The sequence below is a fragment of the Rattus rattus genome, chromosome 3, assembly GCF_011064425.1.
Source record: "Rattus rattus isolate New Zealand chromosome 3, Rrattus_CSIRO_v1, whole genome shotgun sequence".
In the NCBI taxonomy this organism is placed as follows: Eukaryota; Metazoa; Chordata; class Mammalia; order Rodentia; family Muridae; genus Rattus; species Rattus rattus.
In genome coordinates this window covers 121357747-121376550 of record NC_046156.1, presented here as the reverse complement: position 1 = coordinate 121376550, position 18804 = coordinate 121357747, and positions in this window count along the sequence as shown.

The following is an 18804-nucleotide window of genomic DNA, read 5'->3' as shown; positions in this document are numbered from 1 at the left end:
CCATAATTATAATAGCCAGAAGCTGGGAAGAGCCCAGAGGTCCCTCAACAGAGGAATGGATACAGAAAATGTGGTATATCTACACAATGGAGTATTGTTCAGCTTTTAAAAACAATGACTTTATGAAATTCATAGGCAAATGGATGGAAGTAGAAAATATCATCCTTGGTGAGGTAACCCATTCACAAAAAAACACACATGGTATGCACTCACTGATAAGTGGATATTAGCCCAAAAGCTTGAATTACCCAAGATACAATCCACAGAACACATGAAGCTCAAGAAGAAGGATGACCAAAGCACGAATGCTTCAATCCTTCTAAGAAAGGAGAACAAAAATGTTCATATGAAGAGGTTTGGAGCAGAGACTGAAGAAACAGCCATCGAGAGACAGCCCCACCTAGGGATCCAGCCCATATACGTACAACCACCAAACCTACACAATATTGCTGATGCCGAGAACTGCATGCTGAGGGAGCTTGATATAGCTGTCATCTGAGAGGCTCAGCCAGAGCATGACAAATACAGAGGTGAATGCTAGCAGACAACCATTAAAGTAAGAACAGAGTCCCCATTGGAGGAGTTAGAGAAAGGATTTTAGGAGCTGAAGAGGCTTGCAACCCCATAAGAACCACAATACCAATCAACCAGAGCTCCCAGGGACTAAACCACCACCCAAAGAGTACACATGGACAGACCCATGGCTCCAGCTGCACATGTAGCAGAGAATGGCCTTGTTGGGCACCAATGGGAGGAGAAGTCTTTGATCCTGCCAAGGCTGGACCTCCTTCTGTAGAGGAATGTCAGGGCATCGAGAAGATGGGAAAGGGTGGGTAGTTGGGTGGGAGAACATCCTCATAGAAGAAGGGGAAGGGGGAATGGGATAGGGGGGTTATGGATGGAAAACAGGAAAAGAGGATAACATTTGAAATGTAAATTAAAAAATATCCAATTAAAAATAGTTGGAATTTAAATCTCACATCCTCCCCCAAAAATACTCAACATAAAATTTCTAATATGGAGACATATCCAAATAATTTTACTATAATTAAAAAACATGTTTTTTAAACTCTTTTTTCTGAGGTTCTTATTTATATGACCCAAAAATATGGGGGAAGTAAAAAATAAATGGCAACATTTGAAGGCTATCTTGATAGCTAAAGGATAGAAAAGGGATCAGAAAAGACCAGGTCTATGGGACCCTTATTTTCACCTCTCTGATGAACTATCCTGTAAGAGGAGAAATAAAATAGCATTTGTATTCTACAGTCCCTTTCTTACTGCTAAGACATAAAGGTACAAAAGTTCACTTAAATAAGATAGCCTGTATTAGAGTAATAACTAAACTCTGATAATTATATAATGGCTATGCTTCAATATAACTACCATGTTAACCAAAGTGTCATATAATTGGCATAATTAGCTTACTTAATTTTTAATATCCCTTAAGAATGCATTGTTATCCTGATTTTAAGGATAAGGAAATGTTCTCAGAGACTAATAGCTTGGCAGAGGTCAATGGGAAGGAAAAAAAAAGGAAAGGGAGGAAGGAAGGGAAGGAGGGAGGGAGGGAGGTGAGGAAGGCAGGGAGGTGAGGAAGGCAGGGAGGTGAGGAAGGCAGGGAGGTGAGGAAGGCAGGGAGGTGAGGAAGGCAGGGAGGTGAGGAAGGCAGGAAGGCAGGAAGGGAGGGAGGGAGGGAGGGAGGGAGGAAGGGAAGAGCCAGAAGACAAACTTCATGGAATCCAAATTCTAATGCCTTTGTATCTAACACTGTTCTAGACTGCTGTAGAGCATCAGCAAAGTGCTGAACATTGCTTAAGTCAATCCCATCTGACAAATTTATCACAAGAGGTTTTTATTCTTAAAAAAATTTATTTATTATTTATTTATTTATTTATTTATTTATTTATTTAATGCATGTGAGTACACTGCAGCTGTCCTCAGACACACCAGAAGAGGGCATCAGATCCCATTACAGGTCTTTGTAAGTCACCATGTAGTTGCTGGGAATTGAACTCAGGACCTCTGGAAGAGCAGTCAGTGCTCTTAACCACTGAGCCATCTCTCCAGCTCCCTCACAAGAGGTTTTTAATAAGAATTGGAAAAAATAAAAATATTACCAATATAAACCTACAGAAATGAGCTTGGAGCAATTTATTCTGAGCCATTAGTACCCTTTGCTTGAGTAGTAATGGATATCAAAACGATATGACCATGCATTCTGGGGCAGAGTAGCCACGGTGGTTTGTGTCCTTTCCAGCAGTGTCTGACTGCCTACAGTTCTGTACCTCTGCCCCAGCTTCCCACACTGACCTTGGCCCTGATGCTCAGCACTACTCTGACCCTGGCGGAAACCAGAGGCCTGGGATTCTGAAGCTGGCCTTCGTACTCCTGTAGGTACCTGGCAGGATCACACGTTTGTACTGGCAGTACACTGATGCACTCCCTTTAAAGTTAGAGGGAATTAAGGACCAAGTGCTGTGTGTCTTGAAACTCTATGACGAGACTGGCTAAGAAAAGCCTTCAGTAATTTTTTTTTCTATGAAGGGCACAGGTTTGGACAATTTGGACCAAATGGAAATTATTATGATCATGGAAGATCAATTTGGATTTGAAATTCCTGATAGAGATGCAGAGAGATTAATGGGTCCACAAGAACCTCTAGATTAAGTTACAGGTAAGAAGGATAAATATAAATAAAGTATCAGAGCTTTCTCCTTACCGACAGGACTCCAAAAACACAGAATGGCATAATGTGATGATACCTATTATGAAACTTTAAAAATAGAGTTGGATTTGTGAATTTTGTCCAGCTCAAAGCCTTGCACATTAGGAAAAGAACTATGCCACTTAGATATAACTGGTACTCTTACAGGATGCCTTTTATTTCTAGTATTATCATCGCCTACCTTTTTAATATCCTTTCCCAAACTAGACATTGCAAATAGATATAAATATGAAATACAAATAACACACTTTTTTATAATGACCATTAGCTCTGCAATCATCTTCTTTCCACAAGGAGAGCCACTGGATACTCTATTTAAGACCTCGTATTAATAAACTTCAACCTTGCCAGCTTATTTGCCTCGTAAACAGTCTGTTTTTCACAGTCAAAACTGCAATTCTGATGGAGGTTTAGTCTTTCTATATTCTCAGTTAACATGTGTCCCTGCTCCCTATTGTTAACAAATATTGAGAGTTAGCTAGCTTCCCTCTTAAACTACAAGCAACTACAAGCAACCGTGCTTCAGCCATGTAGGGAGCAGGCTTGTTCCTCCATAGTATCAGGAGTCTGGGAATGTGCATCTTGAATTCTGTCTCTGTATATGTTTTGCAAGCCTTGATGTTTGCTCTCATGTTTTGTTCCAGTCCCATACAACTCTCCTGCAAAATGGCAACAATATGAACACAACATTCCATATAAGGTTTTGCTATGTAGGATGGAAAAAGAAGGGTCTAGAAAAACACGTTAGTAGTTAAGCATGCTTGCTGCTCCTGCACAAGATCACAGTTCAAGTCCCAGAACCCATAAGGAGAAGCTCAGACCTTCCTGTAACTTCAGCTTTAACTCCAGCACCCTCTTCTGGCCTACACCAGCATATACATACACCAGCACACAGGCATACATATACAAATAAGTAAAATAATTCAATTAATTAAATTTTTAAAAGAATGAGAAAAGGATACTAGATCTATGCTTTATAGATCAAGTGAAAAACCTGCATAGATTCTTTTGGATACTATAATTACATGTTATATATTACCACACACATGTGGTGTATTACCACACATATACACATATATGCAATATCATGTACAGAGATAATAAAGACAGAAATACTAAGCTTCATATTTTCTACCTATTCTGTTATTCCTAAACTCACACTTCAACATTTATCACTGTTAGGACTACATCTGCTAGACTTACCCACTATTTTATTACAGCCTATAAAGTCCTCATCTATTATGAATCACATGACCAACAGATAAATTTTAGTAATCTAATAATGAAGAAGACCTAGAAATCTGGCCATTGTAACAGCAGAATCCTAGCAGTCTCCTGAAGAGCATCAGATATATAAGTTTCAAGCAAGACATATAGAATCATTAGAAAGAAAAAAAAAGGAGCACTCTGAAGACAAAAGGGAGCAGGAAAGAGAGGGAGATTGTAATAGAAGCTAATACTCATTAGAAAGTAAAACCATGGATTTATGTCCATATTTTGTAAATGCTTCAAATTATTTTGACACAAAATAATTCCTTAAATGAACATTATTTAAAAGAAGAACCCAGGTTAAAAACAGCTAACTTGGCCTACACAGTGGTGAATGACAAGAGACCCTGTCTTAACGTAGATGGTATGAATAGACACTTAAGGTTGTCCTCTGACCTCCACATGTATGTCACAGCCCACAACAATTGCATTCACACACACACACGCACGCACGCACGCACGCACACGCATGTTTGTATGCACACTAGGTTTTTAAAATTAAAAGAGAGGTACAAAATGAAATTAAAGTAAGTGGACATCAAATCTCAAAGACAAATAGAAACTGGAATCCACCATTCATATATTATAGAAGAGAAATTTGCAGTATGTTAATAAAGAAGCGATGATCTGACTTACATTTTAAAACTTCAGGCTGATGTTGCATGTGGTAGATTTTGAAGTGAAAGGGAAAGAGTAGGGGAGACTTTGTCAGAGTGTATCTTCGATGACAGTGACATGGACTAAGCAGATGACATAGACTTGAAAAATATTGGGGATATTTTGAGGTGAAAGATAATAGAACTTGCAAGTAGATTATATATAAAAGATGAGGGGGAAAGGAATACAAGATAATGCCTAACCAATATCAAAGATGAGAAACTTTATATGTTTAATTATTTGGTAGTTATGAGTGCAGCATAATTTGAAGAGAAATCGGAAGTACTTTTTTGGTTATGTTACATTTTATACCTACAAGAAGTTCAAAATGTCAGGTATATAGATGAATAATGTCCACTAGGCCACATTCAAGAGTAAGTATCAAGTTCTTGATATCATAACAGCATTTGGTGTAATTAGCTTTCTTTTTGCTTTCATACCATTTTCTGCTGAATCCTCTTATTTTACAACCACCTTGCTTTGGTTGGTTGGTTCTGCTTCCTGAACACTCTATCAACCAAGTACCAAGCCCAGGTCTAACTGAGGTAGGATGATGGGATCATTTGGGCTTCTTAGTCTCCAGCTCTAGCCAAGAAAAACTTGAGTTTCATGTTCACAGAGAACCTCCTACATCAAAGGAATACACATAGTGATAGAGAAGGATACCTGGTGCCCTCTTCTGGCCTCTGGACATATGCACATGCACATACACACTAATTATCAATTAGTTAAACTTTATTAAAAGATGCTCTACAGGTCCCAGGTCATTGTAAGTGGTACAACCCCTGGTTGGTGGTCCTGGGATGTATAAGAAAGCAGAGCGAGCAAGCCACGAGGAGCAAGCCAGTAAGCAGCACCCCTCCATGGCCTCTGTTTCAGTTACTGCCTCCAAGTTCCTGCTTTGTTTAAGTTTCTGCTGTGACTTCCTTCCATCATGGACTGTGGTGTGCAACTATACAATGGAATAAATTGTTTCCTTCCCAAAAAAAAAAAAAAGAAAGAAAGAAAGAGTGAGGAGAACTCTCATAAAGATATAATGTGTGATAAAATAATTTATATTCAATAATATTGTGGGAGCAGATAATGCACTAAAGATTAAAGTTTTTTTTAATATTTACTAACATGTTCTACAGAAAAGATTATAGAAAATAAAATGTCACACATTGTTATATGAAATCAAAGTTATATCTTTTATTTTAAAAATATGGAAAGAACTTATGCTAGGATGAATAAATAAAGCTTTTAAATGGGAGAAGAATAAAGAAAACACTTCATTACTATGTTGAGATGTATTTTTGCCTTACCCAAAAATCAGAAGATTGAAATATATAGTCTTTTTAGTTTTCTCTCTATTTTCTAATGTTTAACCTCAAAACATAAATTGTCCCTACAGAAAACATCAAAAGAAAAATTCCCTTAAGGGCATTTTAAAATTAATTTCAATATCAGAGAACTAAACACATAAATTCTTCTAGTTATAACATATGCAAATGAATTTTTGTGTATCTTTGAAGTTGCTGTTATTAAATTTAAATGCAGATATGATCTCTGCTTGGAGCTGAGCATTAAAACTCTTTTTTGCAAAATAACAAAAGATGCTGTATGTTATTTTCTGGTTGGTTTGTTTTATGTAATAAACTTCCTCAGACAGGAAATGCAAAAAGCACTATAACAAATTTCATAAATTATATCCTCAAAATGTAAGTCTCGGTATGAACAAAGGTAAAGTCAATATCTGCAAATTACAAAGAAAAAAGGAATATAATTAATCCTGTACATAATCTATCTTTAATCAAAAGATCTAATCCGGAAATTTGAATTAGTCTTATGATAAAATAAATTACCCCAAATGATAAAGTGTCTAAAACATTTGTTCATCAGGGTTGTATTTTTAGTCATGTTCCTAAGTCATATTAAATGAACATTCTTATCTACATAAAAAAAAAAAAAGATGCTCTACACCACTGGAAGGGGAAGCCCTTGGTCCTGCCAAGACTGAACCCCTAGTGAACGTGATTGTTGGGGGGAGGGGCGGTAATGGGGGGAGGATGGGAAGGGGAACACCCATAGAGAAGGGGAGGGGAGGGGTTAGGGGGATGTTGGCCCGGGAATAACAATCGAAATGTAAATAAGAAATACTCAAGTTAATAAAGATGGAAGAAGAAAAAAAGATGCTCTAGCCATGAATAGTCAAAGTCAAATAGGGATATTCTGGAGACAGCAGAGAAATATTTAGTTGATATTTTTAGAGATAAAGGCAAAATAAAAAGGTTTTGTGAGATGTTAGTTTGTCATAAACTTGTGAGTTTTGTGTTTACAAATAACTGAAAAACTACAAAAAGCTAAAGAATGAATTACTATAAATGCAATTAAAGGAAAATTTTGGCTTGCTTGAAGTCTTTTGTAAATTCACAAAAGTTTCTCTGCTAAAAATCAAGAAGCATATACATACAGCCTCTTGACTGTAGCTCAAAGAAAAGAGTAAAGGAAGACTTACATTTAATTCCTGTTGTAGTATACAAAAATGCTATAAGTAAAAAATGACAAAAATAATCAGATATTTTCAGATAAATCCATATCTTCAACAGAAGGAAATATTTGAAATTTCAAGAAGGTGGTAAATAAATAAAAATGACCCTAAACAAATAACTTTTTAAATGCTTCCAATAATATCTCATAAATTGTAGTCGCTTGATATGCGGTCATAAAGTATTCTTCATATTTATTTTGATAATAAGAATACTAAATAGAGGAAAAGCCAAAGTTGCGAAGCAGGTTCAGGAGAATAAAGACTTTTCAAGCTAAAATGAGCCAATATGTTTAGAGCCCAAATGTCAAAGAATGCATGTAGTTATGATAGTTTACACCTATGCCAGAAGCAGAAATGGCATCAGTTTGAGGCCAGGTTGGACCACATGAGTTCTAAGTCAGCCTGGACAACAGTCAGGCTATAGAACACTTCTTGTCTTGAAAAAAATTGCAAAGAGAAAAAAAATAACTTTCATATATTATACTTGTCAATAAAGATGTGATTAGGCTGCTGCGAACTGTTGCTTTGTAAATTTCATCCAGTAAAATCTAAAAAGAACACGAAATCGAGTTTTAGATAAGGGACAGAAATATACGGATTGAGTGACAAAGGGAAGAAATGAAAAAAAAATTGACAGCACTTAAGTCATTTTTTTCTTTTATTTGATATTTCTTTATTTACATTTCAAATGTTATCCCCTTTCCCATTTTCCCCTCTGGAAAACCCTATCCCCTCTACACTTCCCCTGCTTCTATAAGGGTGCTCCCCCACCCACCCACCCACCCACCACCTCTGCCACACCACTGGGGCATAGAGCCTTGGCAGGACCAATGGTTTCTCCTCCCATTGATGCTCAATAAGGCCATCCTCTGCTACATGTGGCTGGGCCCTGGGTCACTCCATGTATACTCTTTGGTTGGTGGTTTGATCCCCTGGGAGCTCTGGGGGTTCTGGTTGGTTGATATTGTTGTTCTTCCTATGGGTTGCAAACGGGTTCAGCTCCTTCAGTCCTTTCTCTAACTCCTCCACTGGGGACCTCAATCTCAAATCATTGTTTGACTGTGAGCATCCCTTTCAGTATTTGTCATGCTCTGGCAGAGCCTCTCAGGAGATGGCTATATCAGGCTCCTATCAACATGCACTTCTTGGCATCAGCAATATTGTCTGGGTTTGGTGGCTGTATGGATATGGGCTGAATCCCCATAGGCTCTGGATGGCCTTTACTTCAGTCTCTGCTCCAAATTTTGTCTCTGTTATTTCCTCTTGTGAATATTTTTTGTTCCCTCTTCTAAGAAGGACTGAAGCATCCACACTTTGGTCATCTTTCTTCTTGAGCTTCATGTAGTCTGTGGATTTTATCTTGGGTAAACTGAGCTTTTGGGCTAATAACTACTTATCAATGAGTGCATACCATGAGTGTTTTTTTGTGTTTGGGTTACCTCATTCAGGATGATAATTTCTAGTTCCATCCACTGACCATGAATCTCATGAAGTCACTGTTTTTGATAGATGAATAGTACTCCACTCTGTAAGTGTACCACATTTTCTATATCCATTCCTCTGTTGAGGGACATCTGGGTTCTTCCAAGCTTCTGGGTATTATAAATAAAGCGGCTATGAACACAGTAGAGCATGTGCCCTTGTTATATATTGGGGCATCTTTGGGGTATATGCCCAGGAGTGGTATAGCTGGATCTTCAGGTAGTTACTATACCCAGTTTTCTGAGGAACTTCCAGACTGATTTCCAAAATGGTTATACCAGCTTGCAATCCCACCAACAATGGAGGAGTGCTCCTCTTTCTCCACATCCTTGCAAGCATGTGTTGTCGCCTGAGGTTTTTTTTTTTTTTATCTTAACCATTCTGACTGGTGTGAACTGGAATCTCAGGGTTGTTTGATTTGCAATTCCCTGATGACTAAGGTTGTTGAACATTTCTTTAGGTGCTTCTCAGAAATTCAGTATTCCTCAGTTGAGAAATCTTTGTTTAGCTCTGTACCCCATTTTTAATAGGGTTATTTGATTCTCCAGAGTCTAACTTCTTGAGTTCTTCATATACATACAAACATACATACATATACATATATATGTATATGTATATATGTATATATATGACATTAGCCCTCTAGCGAAAGTAAGATTGGTAAAGATCTTTTCTCAATCTATTTGCTGCCATTCTATCCTAATGATAGTGTCCTGTGCCTTACAGAAGCTTTGCAGTTTTATGAGGTCCCATTTGTCGATTCTTGATCTTAGAGCATAAGCCATTGGTGTTCTGTTCAGGAAATTTTCCTTAGTGCCCATGTGTTCCAGGCTCTTCCCCACTTTTTCTTCTATTAGTTTGAGTGTATCTGGTTTGATGTGGAGGTCTTTGATCCACTTGGAATTGAGCTTTGTACAAGGAGATAAGAATGGATGAATTTTCATTCTTCTACATGCTGACCTCCACTTGAACCAGCACAATTTGTTGAAAATGCTATTATTTTTTTCCACTGGATTGTTTTAGTTTCAAAGATCAAGTGACCATAGGTGTGTGGGTTCATTTCTGGGCCTTCAATTCTATTCCACTGATCTTCCTGCCTGTCTCTGTACCAATACCATACAGTTTTTATCACTATTGCTCTGTAATACAGCTTAAGGTCAGGAATGGTGATTCCCCCAGAAGTTCTTTTATTCTTGAGAATATTTTTGCTATCCTGGGCTTTCTTTTGTTATTCCAAATGAATTTGTATATTACCAGCTGTAGATATTCTCTGGTGGAACTTTTGGGGTCATTGAATATACTATCATATCTGCAAATAATGATTTCTTTTATTTCTTCCTTTCCAATTTATATCCCTTTGACCTTTTTGCTGTTTGATTGCTCTGGCTAGAACTTCGAGTACTATATTGAATAAGTAGGGGAGAGTGGCCAGCCTTGTCTAGGTACTGGTTTTAGTGGGATTACCTCATATTTTTCTCCATTTAGTTTGATGTTGGCTACTGGTTTGCTGTATATTGCTTTTACTATATTCAAGTATGGGCCTTGAGTTCCTGATTTGCCAGGACTTTTATCATGAAGGGGTGTTGAATTTTGCCAAATGCTTTCTCAGCATCTAATGAGATGATCATGTGATTTTTTTTTCTTTGAGTTTGTTTATACAGTGGATAACATTGATGGATTTACATATATTGAACCATCACTGCATCCTTGGGATGAAACATACTTGATCATGATGGATGATCATTTGGATGTGTTTTTGGATTTGGTTTCTGAAATTTTTATTGAGTAATTTTCCATCAATATTCATAAGGGAAATTGGTTTGAAGTTCTCTTTCTTTGTTGGGTCTTTGTGTGGTTTAGGTAAAAGTGTAATTGTGGCTTCATAGAAGGAATTGGCTTAGTTGAAAGATTACTTTCCTTTTTTTTGTAGGGTGTAGTTTCCCTCCTTATGTCAGTTTTCCACCTATTATCCTTTGTAGAGCTGGGTTTGTGGAAAGATATTGTGTAAATTTGGTTTTGTCATGGGATATCTTGGACTCATCTATGTTAATTCAATTTTGCTGGATATAATAGTTTGGGCTGGCATTCGTGTTCTCTTAAGGTCTGTACAACATCTGCACAGGATCATCTAGCTTTCAGTCTCTGTTGGGAAGTCTGGTGTGATTCTGATAGGTCTGCCTTTATGTCACTTGACCTTTTTCACTTACTGCTTTTAATATTCTTTTTGTTTTGTGAATTTGGTGTTTTTACTATTATGTGATGGGAGTTATTTCTATTCTGGTCCAAACTATTTGGAGTTCTGTAGGCTTCTTGTATGTTTATGGGCATCTCTTTCTTTAGGTTAGGGAAGTTTTCTTCTATGATTTTGTTGACAATATTTACTGGCCCTTTAAGTTGGTAATCTTCACTCTCTTCTATACCTATGATCCTTAGGTTCGATCTTCTCATTGTGTCTGGGATTTCCTGAATGTTTTGGGTTAGGAGCTTTTTGAGGTTTGCACTTTCTTTGAAAGTTGTGTCAATGCTTTTTATGGTCTCTTCTCCCTCTGAGATTCTTCCATCTCTTGTACTCTGTTAGTAATGCTTGCGACTATGACTCCTGATCTCTTTCCTATGTTTTCTATCTCTAGGATTGTCTCCCTTTGTGATTTCTTTACTGTTTTTATTTTCATTTTTAGATCCTGAATGGTTTTGTTCAAGTCCTTCACCTGTTTAGTTGATTTTTGTATTTCCTCTTTAATGGCTTCTCCTGTTCACCTGTGTTGTCCTGTATTTTTTTAAGGAAGCTATTTACGTCTTTCTTAAAGCCCTCTAACATCTTCATGAGTTGTGATTTTGGGTTCTGATGATGCCAAGTGACCTTGGCTTCTGTTACTTAGGTTCTTGCCCTTGCCTCCCATCTTCTGCTCATTTCTGGTGTTAGCTGGTCTTGCTGTCTCTGACAGTGGCTTAACCCTCCTGTAAGCCTGTGTGTCAGTACTACTGGGAGACAAGTTCTCTCCCTGCAGGATCTGAATACAGAGAGCTGTGGCATAGGGTCATCTCAGGGCACAGGCAGAAACCAAAAGGATCCTGCTCCAGACTGCTCCTCAGTTCCTGTGTCCAGAGGGCTCCGTGAGAGTTCCTCTTGGGCCAAGAATGTGAGCAAAAATGGTGGTCTCATCTGTGCTCTCAGGTGTGTCAGCCCTTCTGGGAGGGGAGACCAGCTTTCTCCCAGCCAGATCTGGTTACAGAGAGCTGTGGCACAGGGTAAGCTCTGGGTGCAGGCAGAAACCACAAGTCATGACTTTTATACATGCATGTATCCATACATACCAGTGGGCATACTGTTTCCTCTACTCTGTTCCACACCACTATCAGAGCAGGGGATGGGACACAGGGTCTTGCACACACTCTCCTACTGAAGCATACCCCTAGGCCCTTTAGAGAATATTTTTGAGAATGACAATTCAATGAAGGTACACACTTTATATGGATGATATAAGCCACTAGAGCACAGAGGACAACAACTATGGCACCCTACTGTGTAAACAGAGCTTTGAAGTGAAATACAGCATTTTGAATAGATTCTTCAAAGACCATTTGGCATTTAAAGAGGTACAAAAAATCAAAACCTTAAACCGTATTTTTAAAGCAAATTGAACTACTCAAGAAAGAAGTTTTAATATGTTCTGCTTTTGTAGAAAAATTGTTTACTTACAATGTTAAAAAATACTACAATCTAGTTAAATGTCTAACTCTAATCTGGCCTGAAAGTGTCTGAGTATCTCCTATGTTTCTAGGCCTTATTTCTATCTATTCGCCACCCTGCTGATCTTATAGGAAATAAAAGCTTTTATGTGCAAATTTTCTTTTTAAAACTGAGGTCATCGAATGTTGTCATCTACTCACTGGCAATCTGGATCTTCCAATGAAGAATCTAATTGAATGAGAGACAGAAATGTGCTCACTTAAGGACAGTTTAAGGGTATCGCTGCAGTTTTAGGCTAAGCTTATAAGTAACCACTATTAACACATTTGAGATTGGCTATAAGCAGACATCAAGGGTATATCCTCAGATAGCGATGATTAATTCAATCTGGCAGCAACATGGTTCAATTCTTGGACAGTCTGTAGAAAAAGTAATGGAATATACAAGAAAAATAAAATGTATCCATTATGATCTGACATACGGCCTGGAGAAAACTGCCAAGCATGATGACATCAAGAAGGTGGTGAAGCAGGCATCCGAGGGCCCAATAAAGGGCATCCTAGGCTACACTGAGGACCAGGTTGTCTCCTGTGACTTCAACAGCAACTCCCACTCTTCCACCTTTGATGCTGGGGTAGCATTGCTCTCAATGACAACTGTATAACTCTTATTTTCTGGTATGACAATGAATATGGCTACAGCAACAGGATGGTAGACCTCAGGACTATATGGCCTCCAAGGAGTAAGAAACCCTGAACCACCCACCCCAGCCCAGCAAGGATACTGAGAGCAAGAGAGAAGACCTCGGTTACTGAGGAGTCCCCATCCCAACACGGCCCCCAACACTGAGCATCTCCCTCACAATTCCATCCCAGATCCCCATAATAACAGGAGCACTCCCTACTCTCTAGAATACCATCAATAAAGTACTGCTGCTCCAAGAAGAAGAAGAAGAGGAAGAGGAGCAGGAGGAGGAGCAGGAGGAGGAGGAGGAGGAAGAGGAAAAGAAGAAGAAAATACAGATCCAGTCATAGGGAACTTAAGACATAAATCACATGCATTTTGTTTATCTATTATAAAATCTAATCCTAGGACTTGTCAAAGCCAGATATCCACTAATGGTCTATCTAAATCTGCACATAGCTGACCTAGATACTACATCATAATAGTCAAATATGCAGCTATGAATAGACAGAACGCAGGTCTAGACAAATAGTATATGAAGTGGAAATTTCTGGTTTCTTTGAAAACAGTTATGTCATGTGATATTTTGCTGGCAGACTGGTATACGGATGATTTGTGAAGCAGACACAAGTAAAAGGATGTTTTGCTGAAGCAGACACATGTAAGAATGTTTTACTGAGGCAGACACATTTGAGGTGTTTTGCTGAAGGAGACACATGAAAAGATGTTTTGCTGGAGCAGGCACAAGCAAGAGGATGTTTTGCTGAAGGAGACATGTGAGAGGATATGTGGTGTTTAGAAAGAATATAAATATGAACCCACAGACACTGGGAGGAGGCCCATGCACTGGTTCGCCTTCCTCTGTCTCACTAGTCTTCACTTACAACAGTCTTGTATTGGCTTGCTCTATATCGTGTTGCTGACCTTAGCTTGCTGTGACGTCATAGAGACTAACTTGCCAAAGTACTTCTCATGATATTACTATGCCGCTTCCAAGGACTTGGACAGATTGGAAGAGCCTTGCAGTTACAGGACCGGACTGCCGTTGCTGAATCATGAGTGGTGATTGCCAAATAAACTGGACTACTGCTACTGCTTCATCAGTGGTGATTGCTGCGTATGCTGGACTGCTGATAGAACTGAAATAGCCCCAAAACTATTTCTACACAGTTCCACAACCCCAGATTTTCTATTAAACTTTCTTTTCCACTATCTCTAGTGGATAGTGGTGGGTGGTGGTAGGCTAAAAAGGAGGTTAAATCACTTAAGAACCCTGATTAAAATAGATTCTGAAGTCAAAGGCTACTAGTATATTCTCAAGGCTGACATAAGTTCATGGATAGTTTGGTTCTAGTCACACAGAACCATGAGCACTCAGAAGATAACTACAGATACTTGGAGACAATTTCAACAACAGTCTGGAACCTGTACAAAGAGACCAAAACCCTACAAGAATCCACAAAGAATCATTAACATTCCAAGAAAAGTTTAGGCCCATGAGAAACAACACAAGGGCCTATCCATTGTTTGTTTCTATTTTTAGAGTGAAAACTTGGGTTCTATGAACACAGTATAAGCAGAAAGCAGATATCAAGTCAGATTCATTATAGTGATGGTAAAAGGCACTCAGGAAATTGAAGTGGGCTGTCAGCTTTTGTACATTGTCATTTTGAGTGTAGTTATAAACAGTTATGGTTCAACACGAGAGGAAGACAAGTGTGATGACTAATCTTCACTGTGCAACTAGGAAGGATTTAGAAGCATTATACAAACACATTTCTGAGTGTGTCTATAGGGATATTTAAGAAGGGTTTAAATTGAGCTAGGCCCATGAGTGAGAGCAGAAGAGCTGGACCAGCCACTCATAGACTACAGCACTTGGGAGAGTGGGTCACACTTAACTATGCAGCACAGTTAACTAGGCTCCGAAGGCATGGGTGAAGGAGAGCTGTCCCAAAGGCATGAGAATAGGAAGACAGGAGACCTGATCCTGTCTCCTGCCAATGATGACATTGGGTGGTCAAGTCCAGCAGTGCTGGAGAGTGTGTAGTGGTGATGCAGATAAGAGAGAGACTGTGACCTGATCAGCTCTGCTACCACCCAGATCTAGCCCAAAATCTGCATCATCTGGAAACATTTGGGACCAGTGAAAGGGCTGATCCTGTAGATCTAAAGCTAAGGAACTCCATGACACAGGGCAAAAAGAAGATAACCAGGAGGAATCCCAGTGACGATCCAATATTGATGGTGTCACAGGAACCAAAGACCTCGAACCAGACCAAAGACTCATTGCAATGAACATTTACAAGTGAAGATATATGGATGCGATGTACTACAACTTCCGCAATCAGATGTTTTCTATGCTTTGGGGTTTTACTTTGTTTGTCTGTTTGTTTGTTTTCTTTGTGTGCTTTATTCTTTTCTTCAGGGGGATTACAACAGCAAAAAGTAGATATGAGGGAACTGGGAGAGATGAGCAGGACTAAGGTGCATGAAATGAAACTCAAAGAATCGATAAAAATTGGGAGGAAAATAAGCCAGATAAACATGAACTGATTGTCTGATTCTGCCCATGGACCCTCATGATTCATCACAAGAGAAAACAAAGGGTGCTTAAGATTAGTCTGTCTGTCTCCAACTCTCCTATCTTCCATTTGCTCTGCAACCCTTTAAAAGACAATTTTCATGCCTTTTCAAGTTTCCTTGGCTTCTCCTCCTCCATGTATTTACTTACATGCCTTTGTACTTACATGTTTTTATTTCCTAAAGCTCTGTCCTCAATTATCTGCCTATGTAAATCTGTCTCCAGTCTTAAAATTTATAAAATAAGGGAAAGAGGTGAAATGCACTACTTGTTCAAGGTTTTTTATTGGAAATTCTCACACAATTAGACTGGCTGAAAGAGGGACTCCAAAGCCCTCTAACACTAAGGGATTCTGGTCAGCCACAGTGATCTCATGATACTAGAAAATCTAATGCAGTTTTGAGTGTATTGAATATAAAACCAACAAAAACTTACTACTTCAGCTTCATATTTCACACTTATTCCAAGACAACAAAAATCTTATATAATATTAACATTTAACTTACACCACACAAGTACGGTGAGGAGGATAAATACAAACTGAGTTGTGGTCTGTTAACTATTCTGTCTATCCTTCTGTCTCTGCCTATCTGTCTCTCTTTTCTCTGCACACAAGTACAGTGAAGAAGATAAATACAAACTGAGTCATAGTCTGTTAAATCAATCTCTCTCTCTCTTCTCTCCCCCTGCCACAAGGTGCCCCGTGTCTGGGGTGTCTATCTATCATCTATCTATCTATTCATCTATCTATCTATCTATCTATCTATCATTCATAGTATCTATCTACTATCATCTATTTGTCTCGTAAGTACCCTCCTGCCTAGAGCCTAAGCTAGAAGAATTATTGGAAACAACATTGGAAAAAGAGAATAGAAAGAACTTTCTGGATCTCCTGTATCCATCTCTGTATCCAGTAGATGGCGCTAGACTACACCTCATGGCCTCCAGACCAGGAATTAATTTCATATTATTCTTGAGGAACAAATTTTCACTTTGGAGATGCCAAATTTTTTCAGCACATAATTCTTTTATATAGTTAGAAGTTCTGAATGTGATTTGAGGTTGACTCTTTTATCTTTTCATTATTTGATAAGTACACACACACATTTTTCTTCACAGTCACTCCCTATTGCCCTCTTTTATTCCCCTCTCTTCCACTAAAACTCTTCCTACTTCTTCCCACTAAGCCCTGTCTTGCATTGATGTCTTTTTAATACCCACCTACTTTAATTATGGCCTGATGCATGCTCATGTGAGCATGAATTGGGAGTTATTTATTAGAAAATGAATAACTTCTCAATGGCAATACTATTGAGGAAAAAATGGTACACACAGACATGCACATGAATGCCAACACATGGTAACTTCACATAGTCCTTCAGTGAGCTGTGAACCTTGATGATCCTTTCCTCCCTCCATGCAAAGTAAAATGGTGACAGGTCCAGTCTTGTACTGCAGACACAGCTGCAGTGAGTTCATGACCAGAATGCCTGTATCATGTCCAGAAGACACGATTTCATATCCAAACTCTTGTCTCTTACATCCTATCTGTCTGGGGAGCAAAGTTCTTTGAATGAAACATTCTACTCCCCAAGAACTATCTCCAAAACTGTACCTTTTCTAAAACATAGCTGCCTGCTCGCCATTTCCTAACAGTATGCAGATCTAAGTTTGAGTCGTTTCGTAGCAACTTTAAAGCAAGTCACATTGTTTAATGAAAAGCTGTGCATTAGCACACAATGCACTGTGCTTTTGCAGAAAGGATAAAGCAATGCCTTTTCTCCTCTCAATATATAAGAAGCAATTAAAAAAACAGATCCCGGTACATACCACAAAAACTTTTTCTTATTCAAGGTATGGTAGCAAATTCCCATAACTCCAACATTCAGGAGGGAAAAGCAAGAGGACATAGTTTTAAGGCCAGCCTGGACTATATATAACAAGTTCTAGAATAGTCGGGGTTATGAAGCCCTATCAAAAGAAGGGAGAGAAAGAAGGGAAGGATCTTTTCTCTTGAGGCCTGTTCTCAGTAAAGAAGAAAAGCATTAACTAAAATTAGAGGAGAAATTTTCATGCCCAACCTTGCTACTGTGCAATGCACACTAAGGAAATCATGAACCTTAAGTTTAGAACCTCTAGGACAATATGATTAAAATCTCACACTGGTAATATTTAATACAGAAAAAAAAAGAGCCAGAGCAAATTTTCAATATGAATCTTACTTTCATTATACAAAGCAGGAAATGATACTTATCAAAATTCAGCTTGATAAGGACATTCAGAAAATAATTCACTGAAAGGTTAAGTGGTTTAGAAACCGAAGTACTACTTATAGTACATATGACAGTCGGTATAATATCCAGACAACAAACTATTTCAGAAAGCACACACTGTCTTTTCTTTTAGTTCAGATGTTAAAAGTATCTGTCTTACATCAGGTCAAAATATGTTTCCTTTTATGAGTAACCATGGTTTGTTCCCATTCCACCTATACTAATCAATCGGTATGTGAGAGTTAGCAATTCTGTTGTACCACATACTTCAGCCTTCTTTTTCCTGTAAGAGTCTACTCTCCTAGAAAATCTTCCAACAAGCAAAGGGAACAAGCAGTGACATCTGTGACTCTAAGGCCATATCAAGCTCATCACAGTCACATGTAAGACCAAAGTCCATTAAGCAACAGTTCTCAATCTTCCTAATGCTGCAGCCCTTTAAGACAGTTCTTCATGACCATAAAATTATTTCATTGCTACTTCGTAACTGTAATTTTGCTACTTTTATGAATCATGTTGTAAATATCTGGGTTTCCCAATGACTTAGGTAAACCCTAAGGCAAGGTCATCGAATCCCAAAGGGCTCCAGATGCATTGGTTGAGAACTGCGGTCATAAAGAATGTTTTCTATAGTTATAACTGACTGAAAGATAATGTGACATAGAAAATTCTAAGATCCGTGTCCATAAGTGAATTTTACCCCAACATAACCTTTTATGTAGATCTCATCTATGGAGGTTAAGAATGCTAGGTGTTCTGTCAGAGGACTCAGGGTTTGGTCCCCAGCATATTCACAGCAGCTCACAACCATATGTAACTCGAGTTCTGGGGGACGCAGGATTCCTCTAGCCTCCATGAACACCAGACACACCCACAATATACAAAACATCTACTTTAAAATAAAAA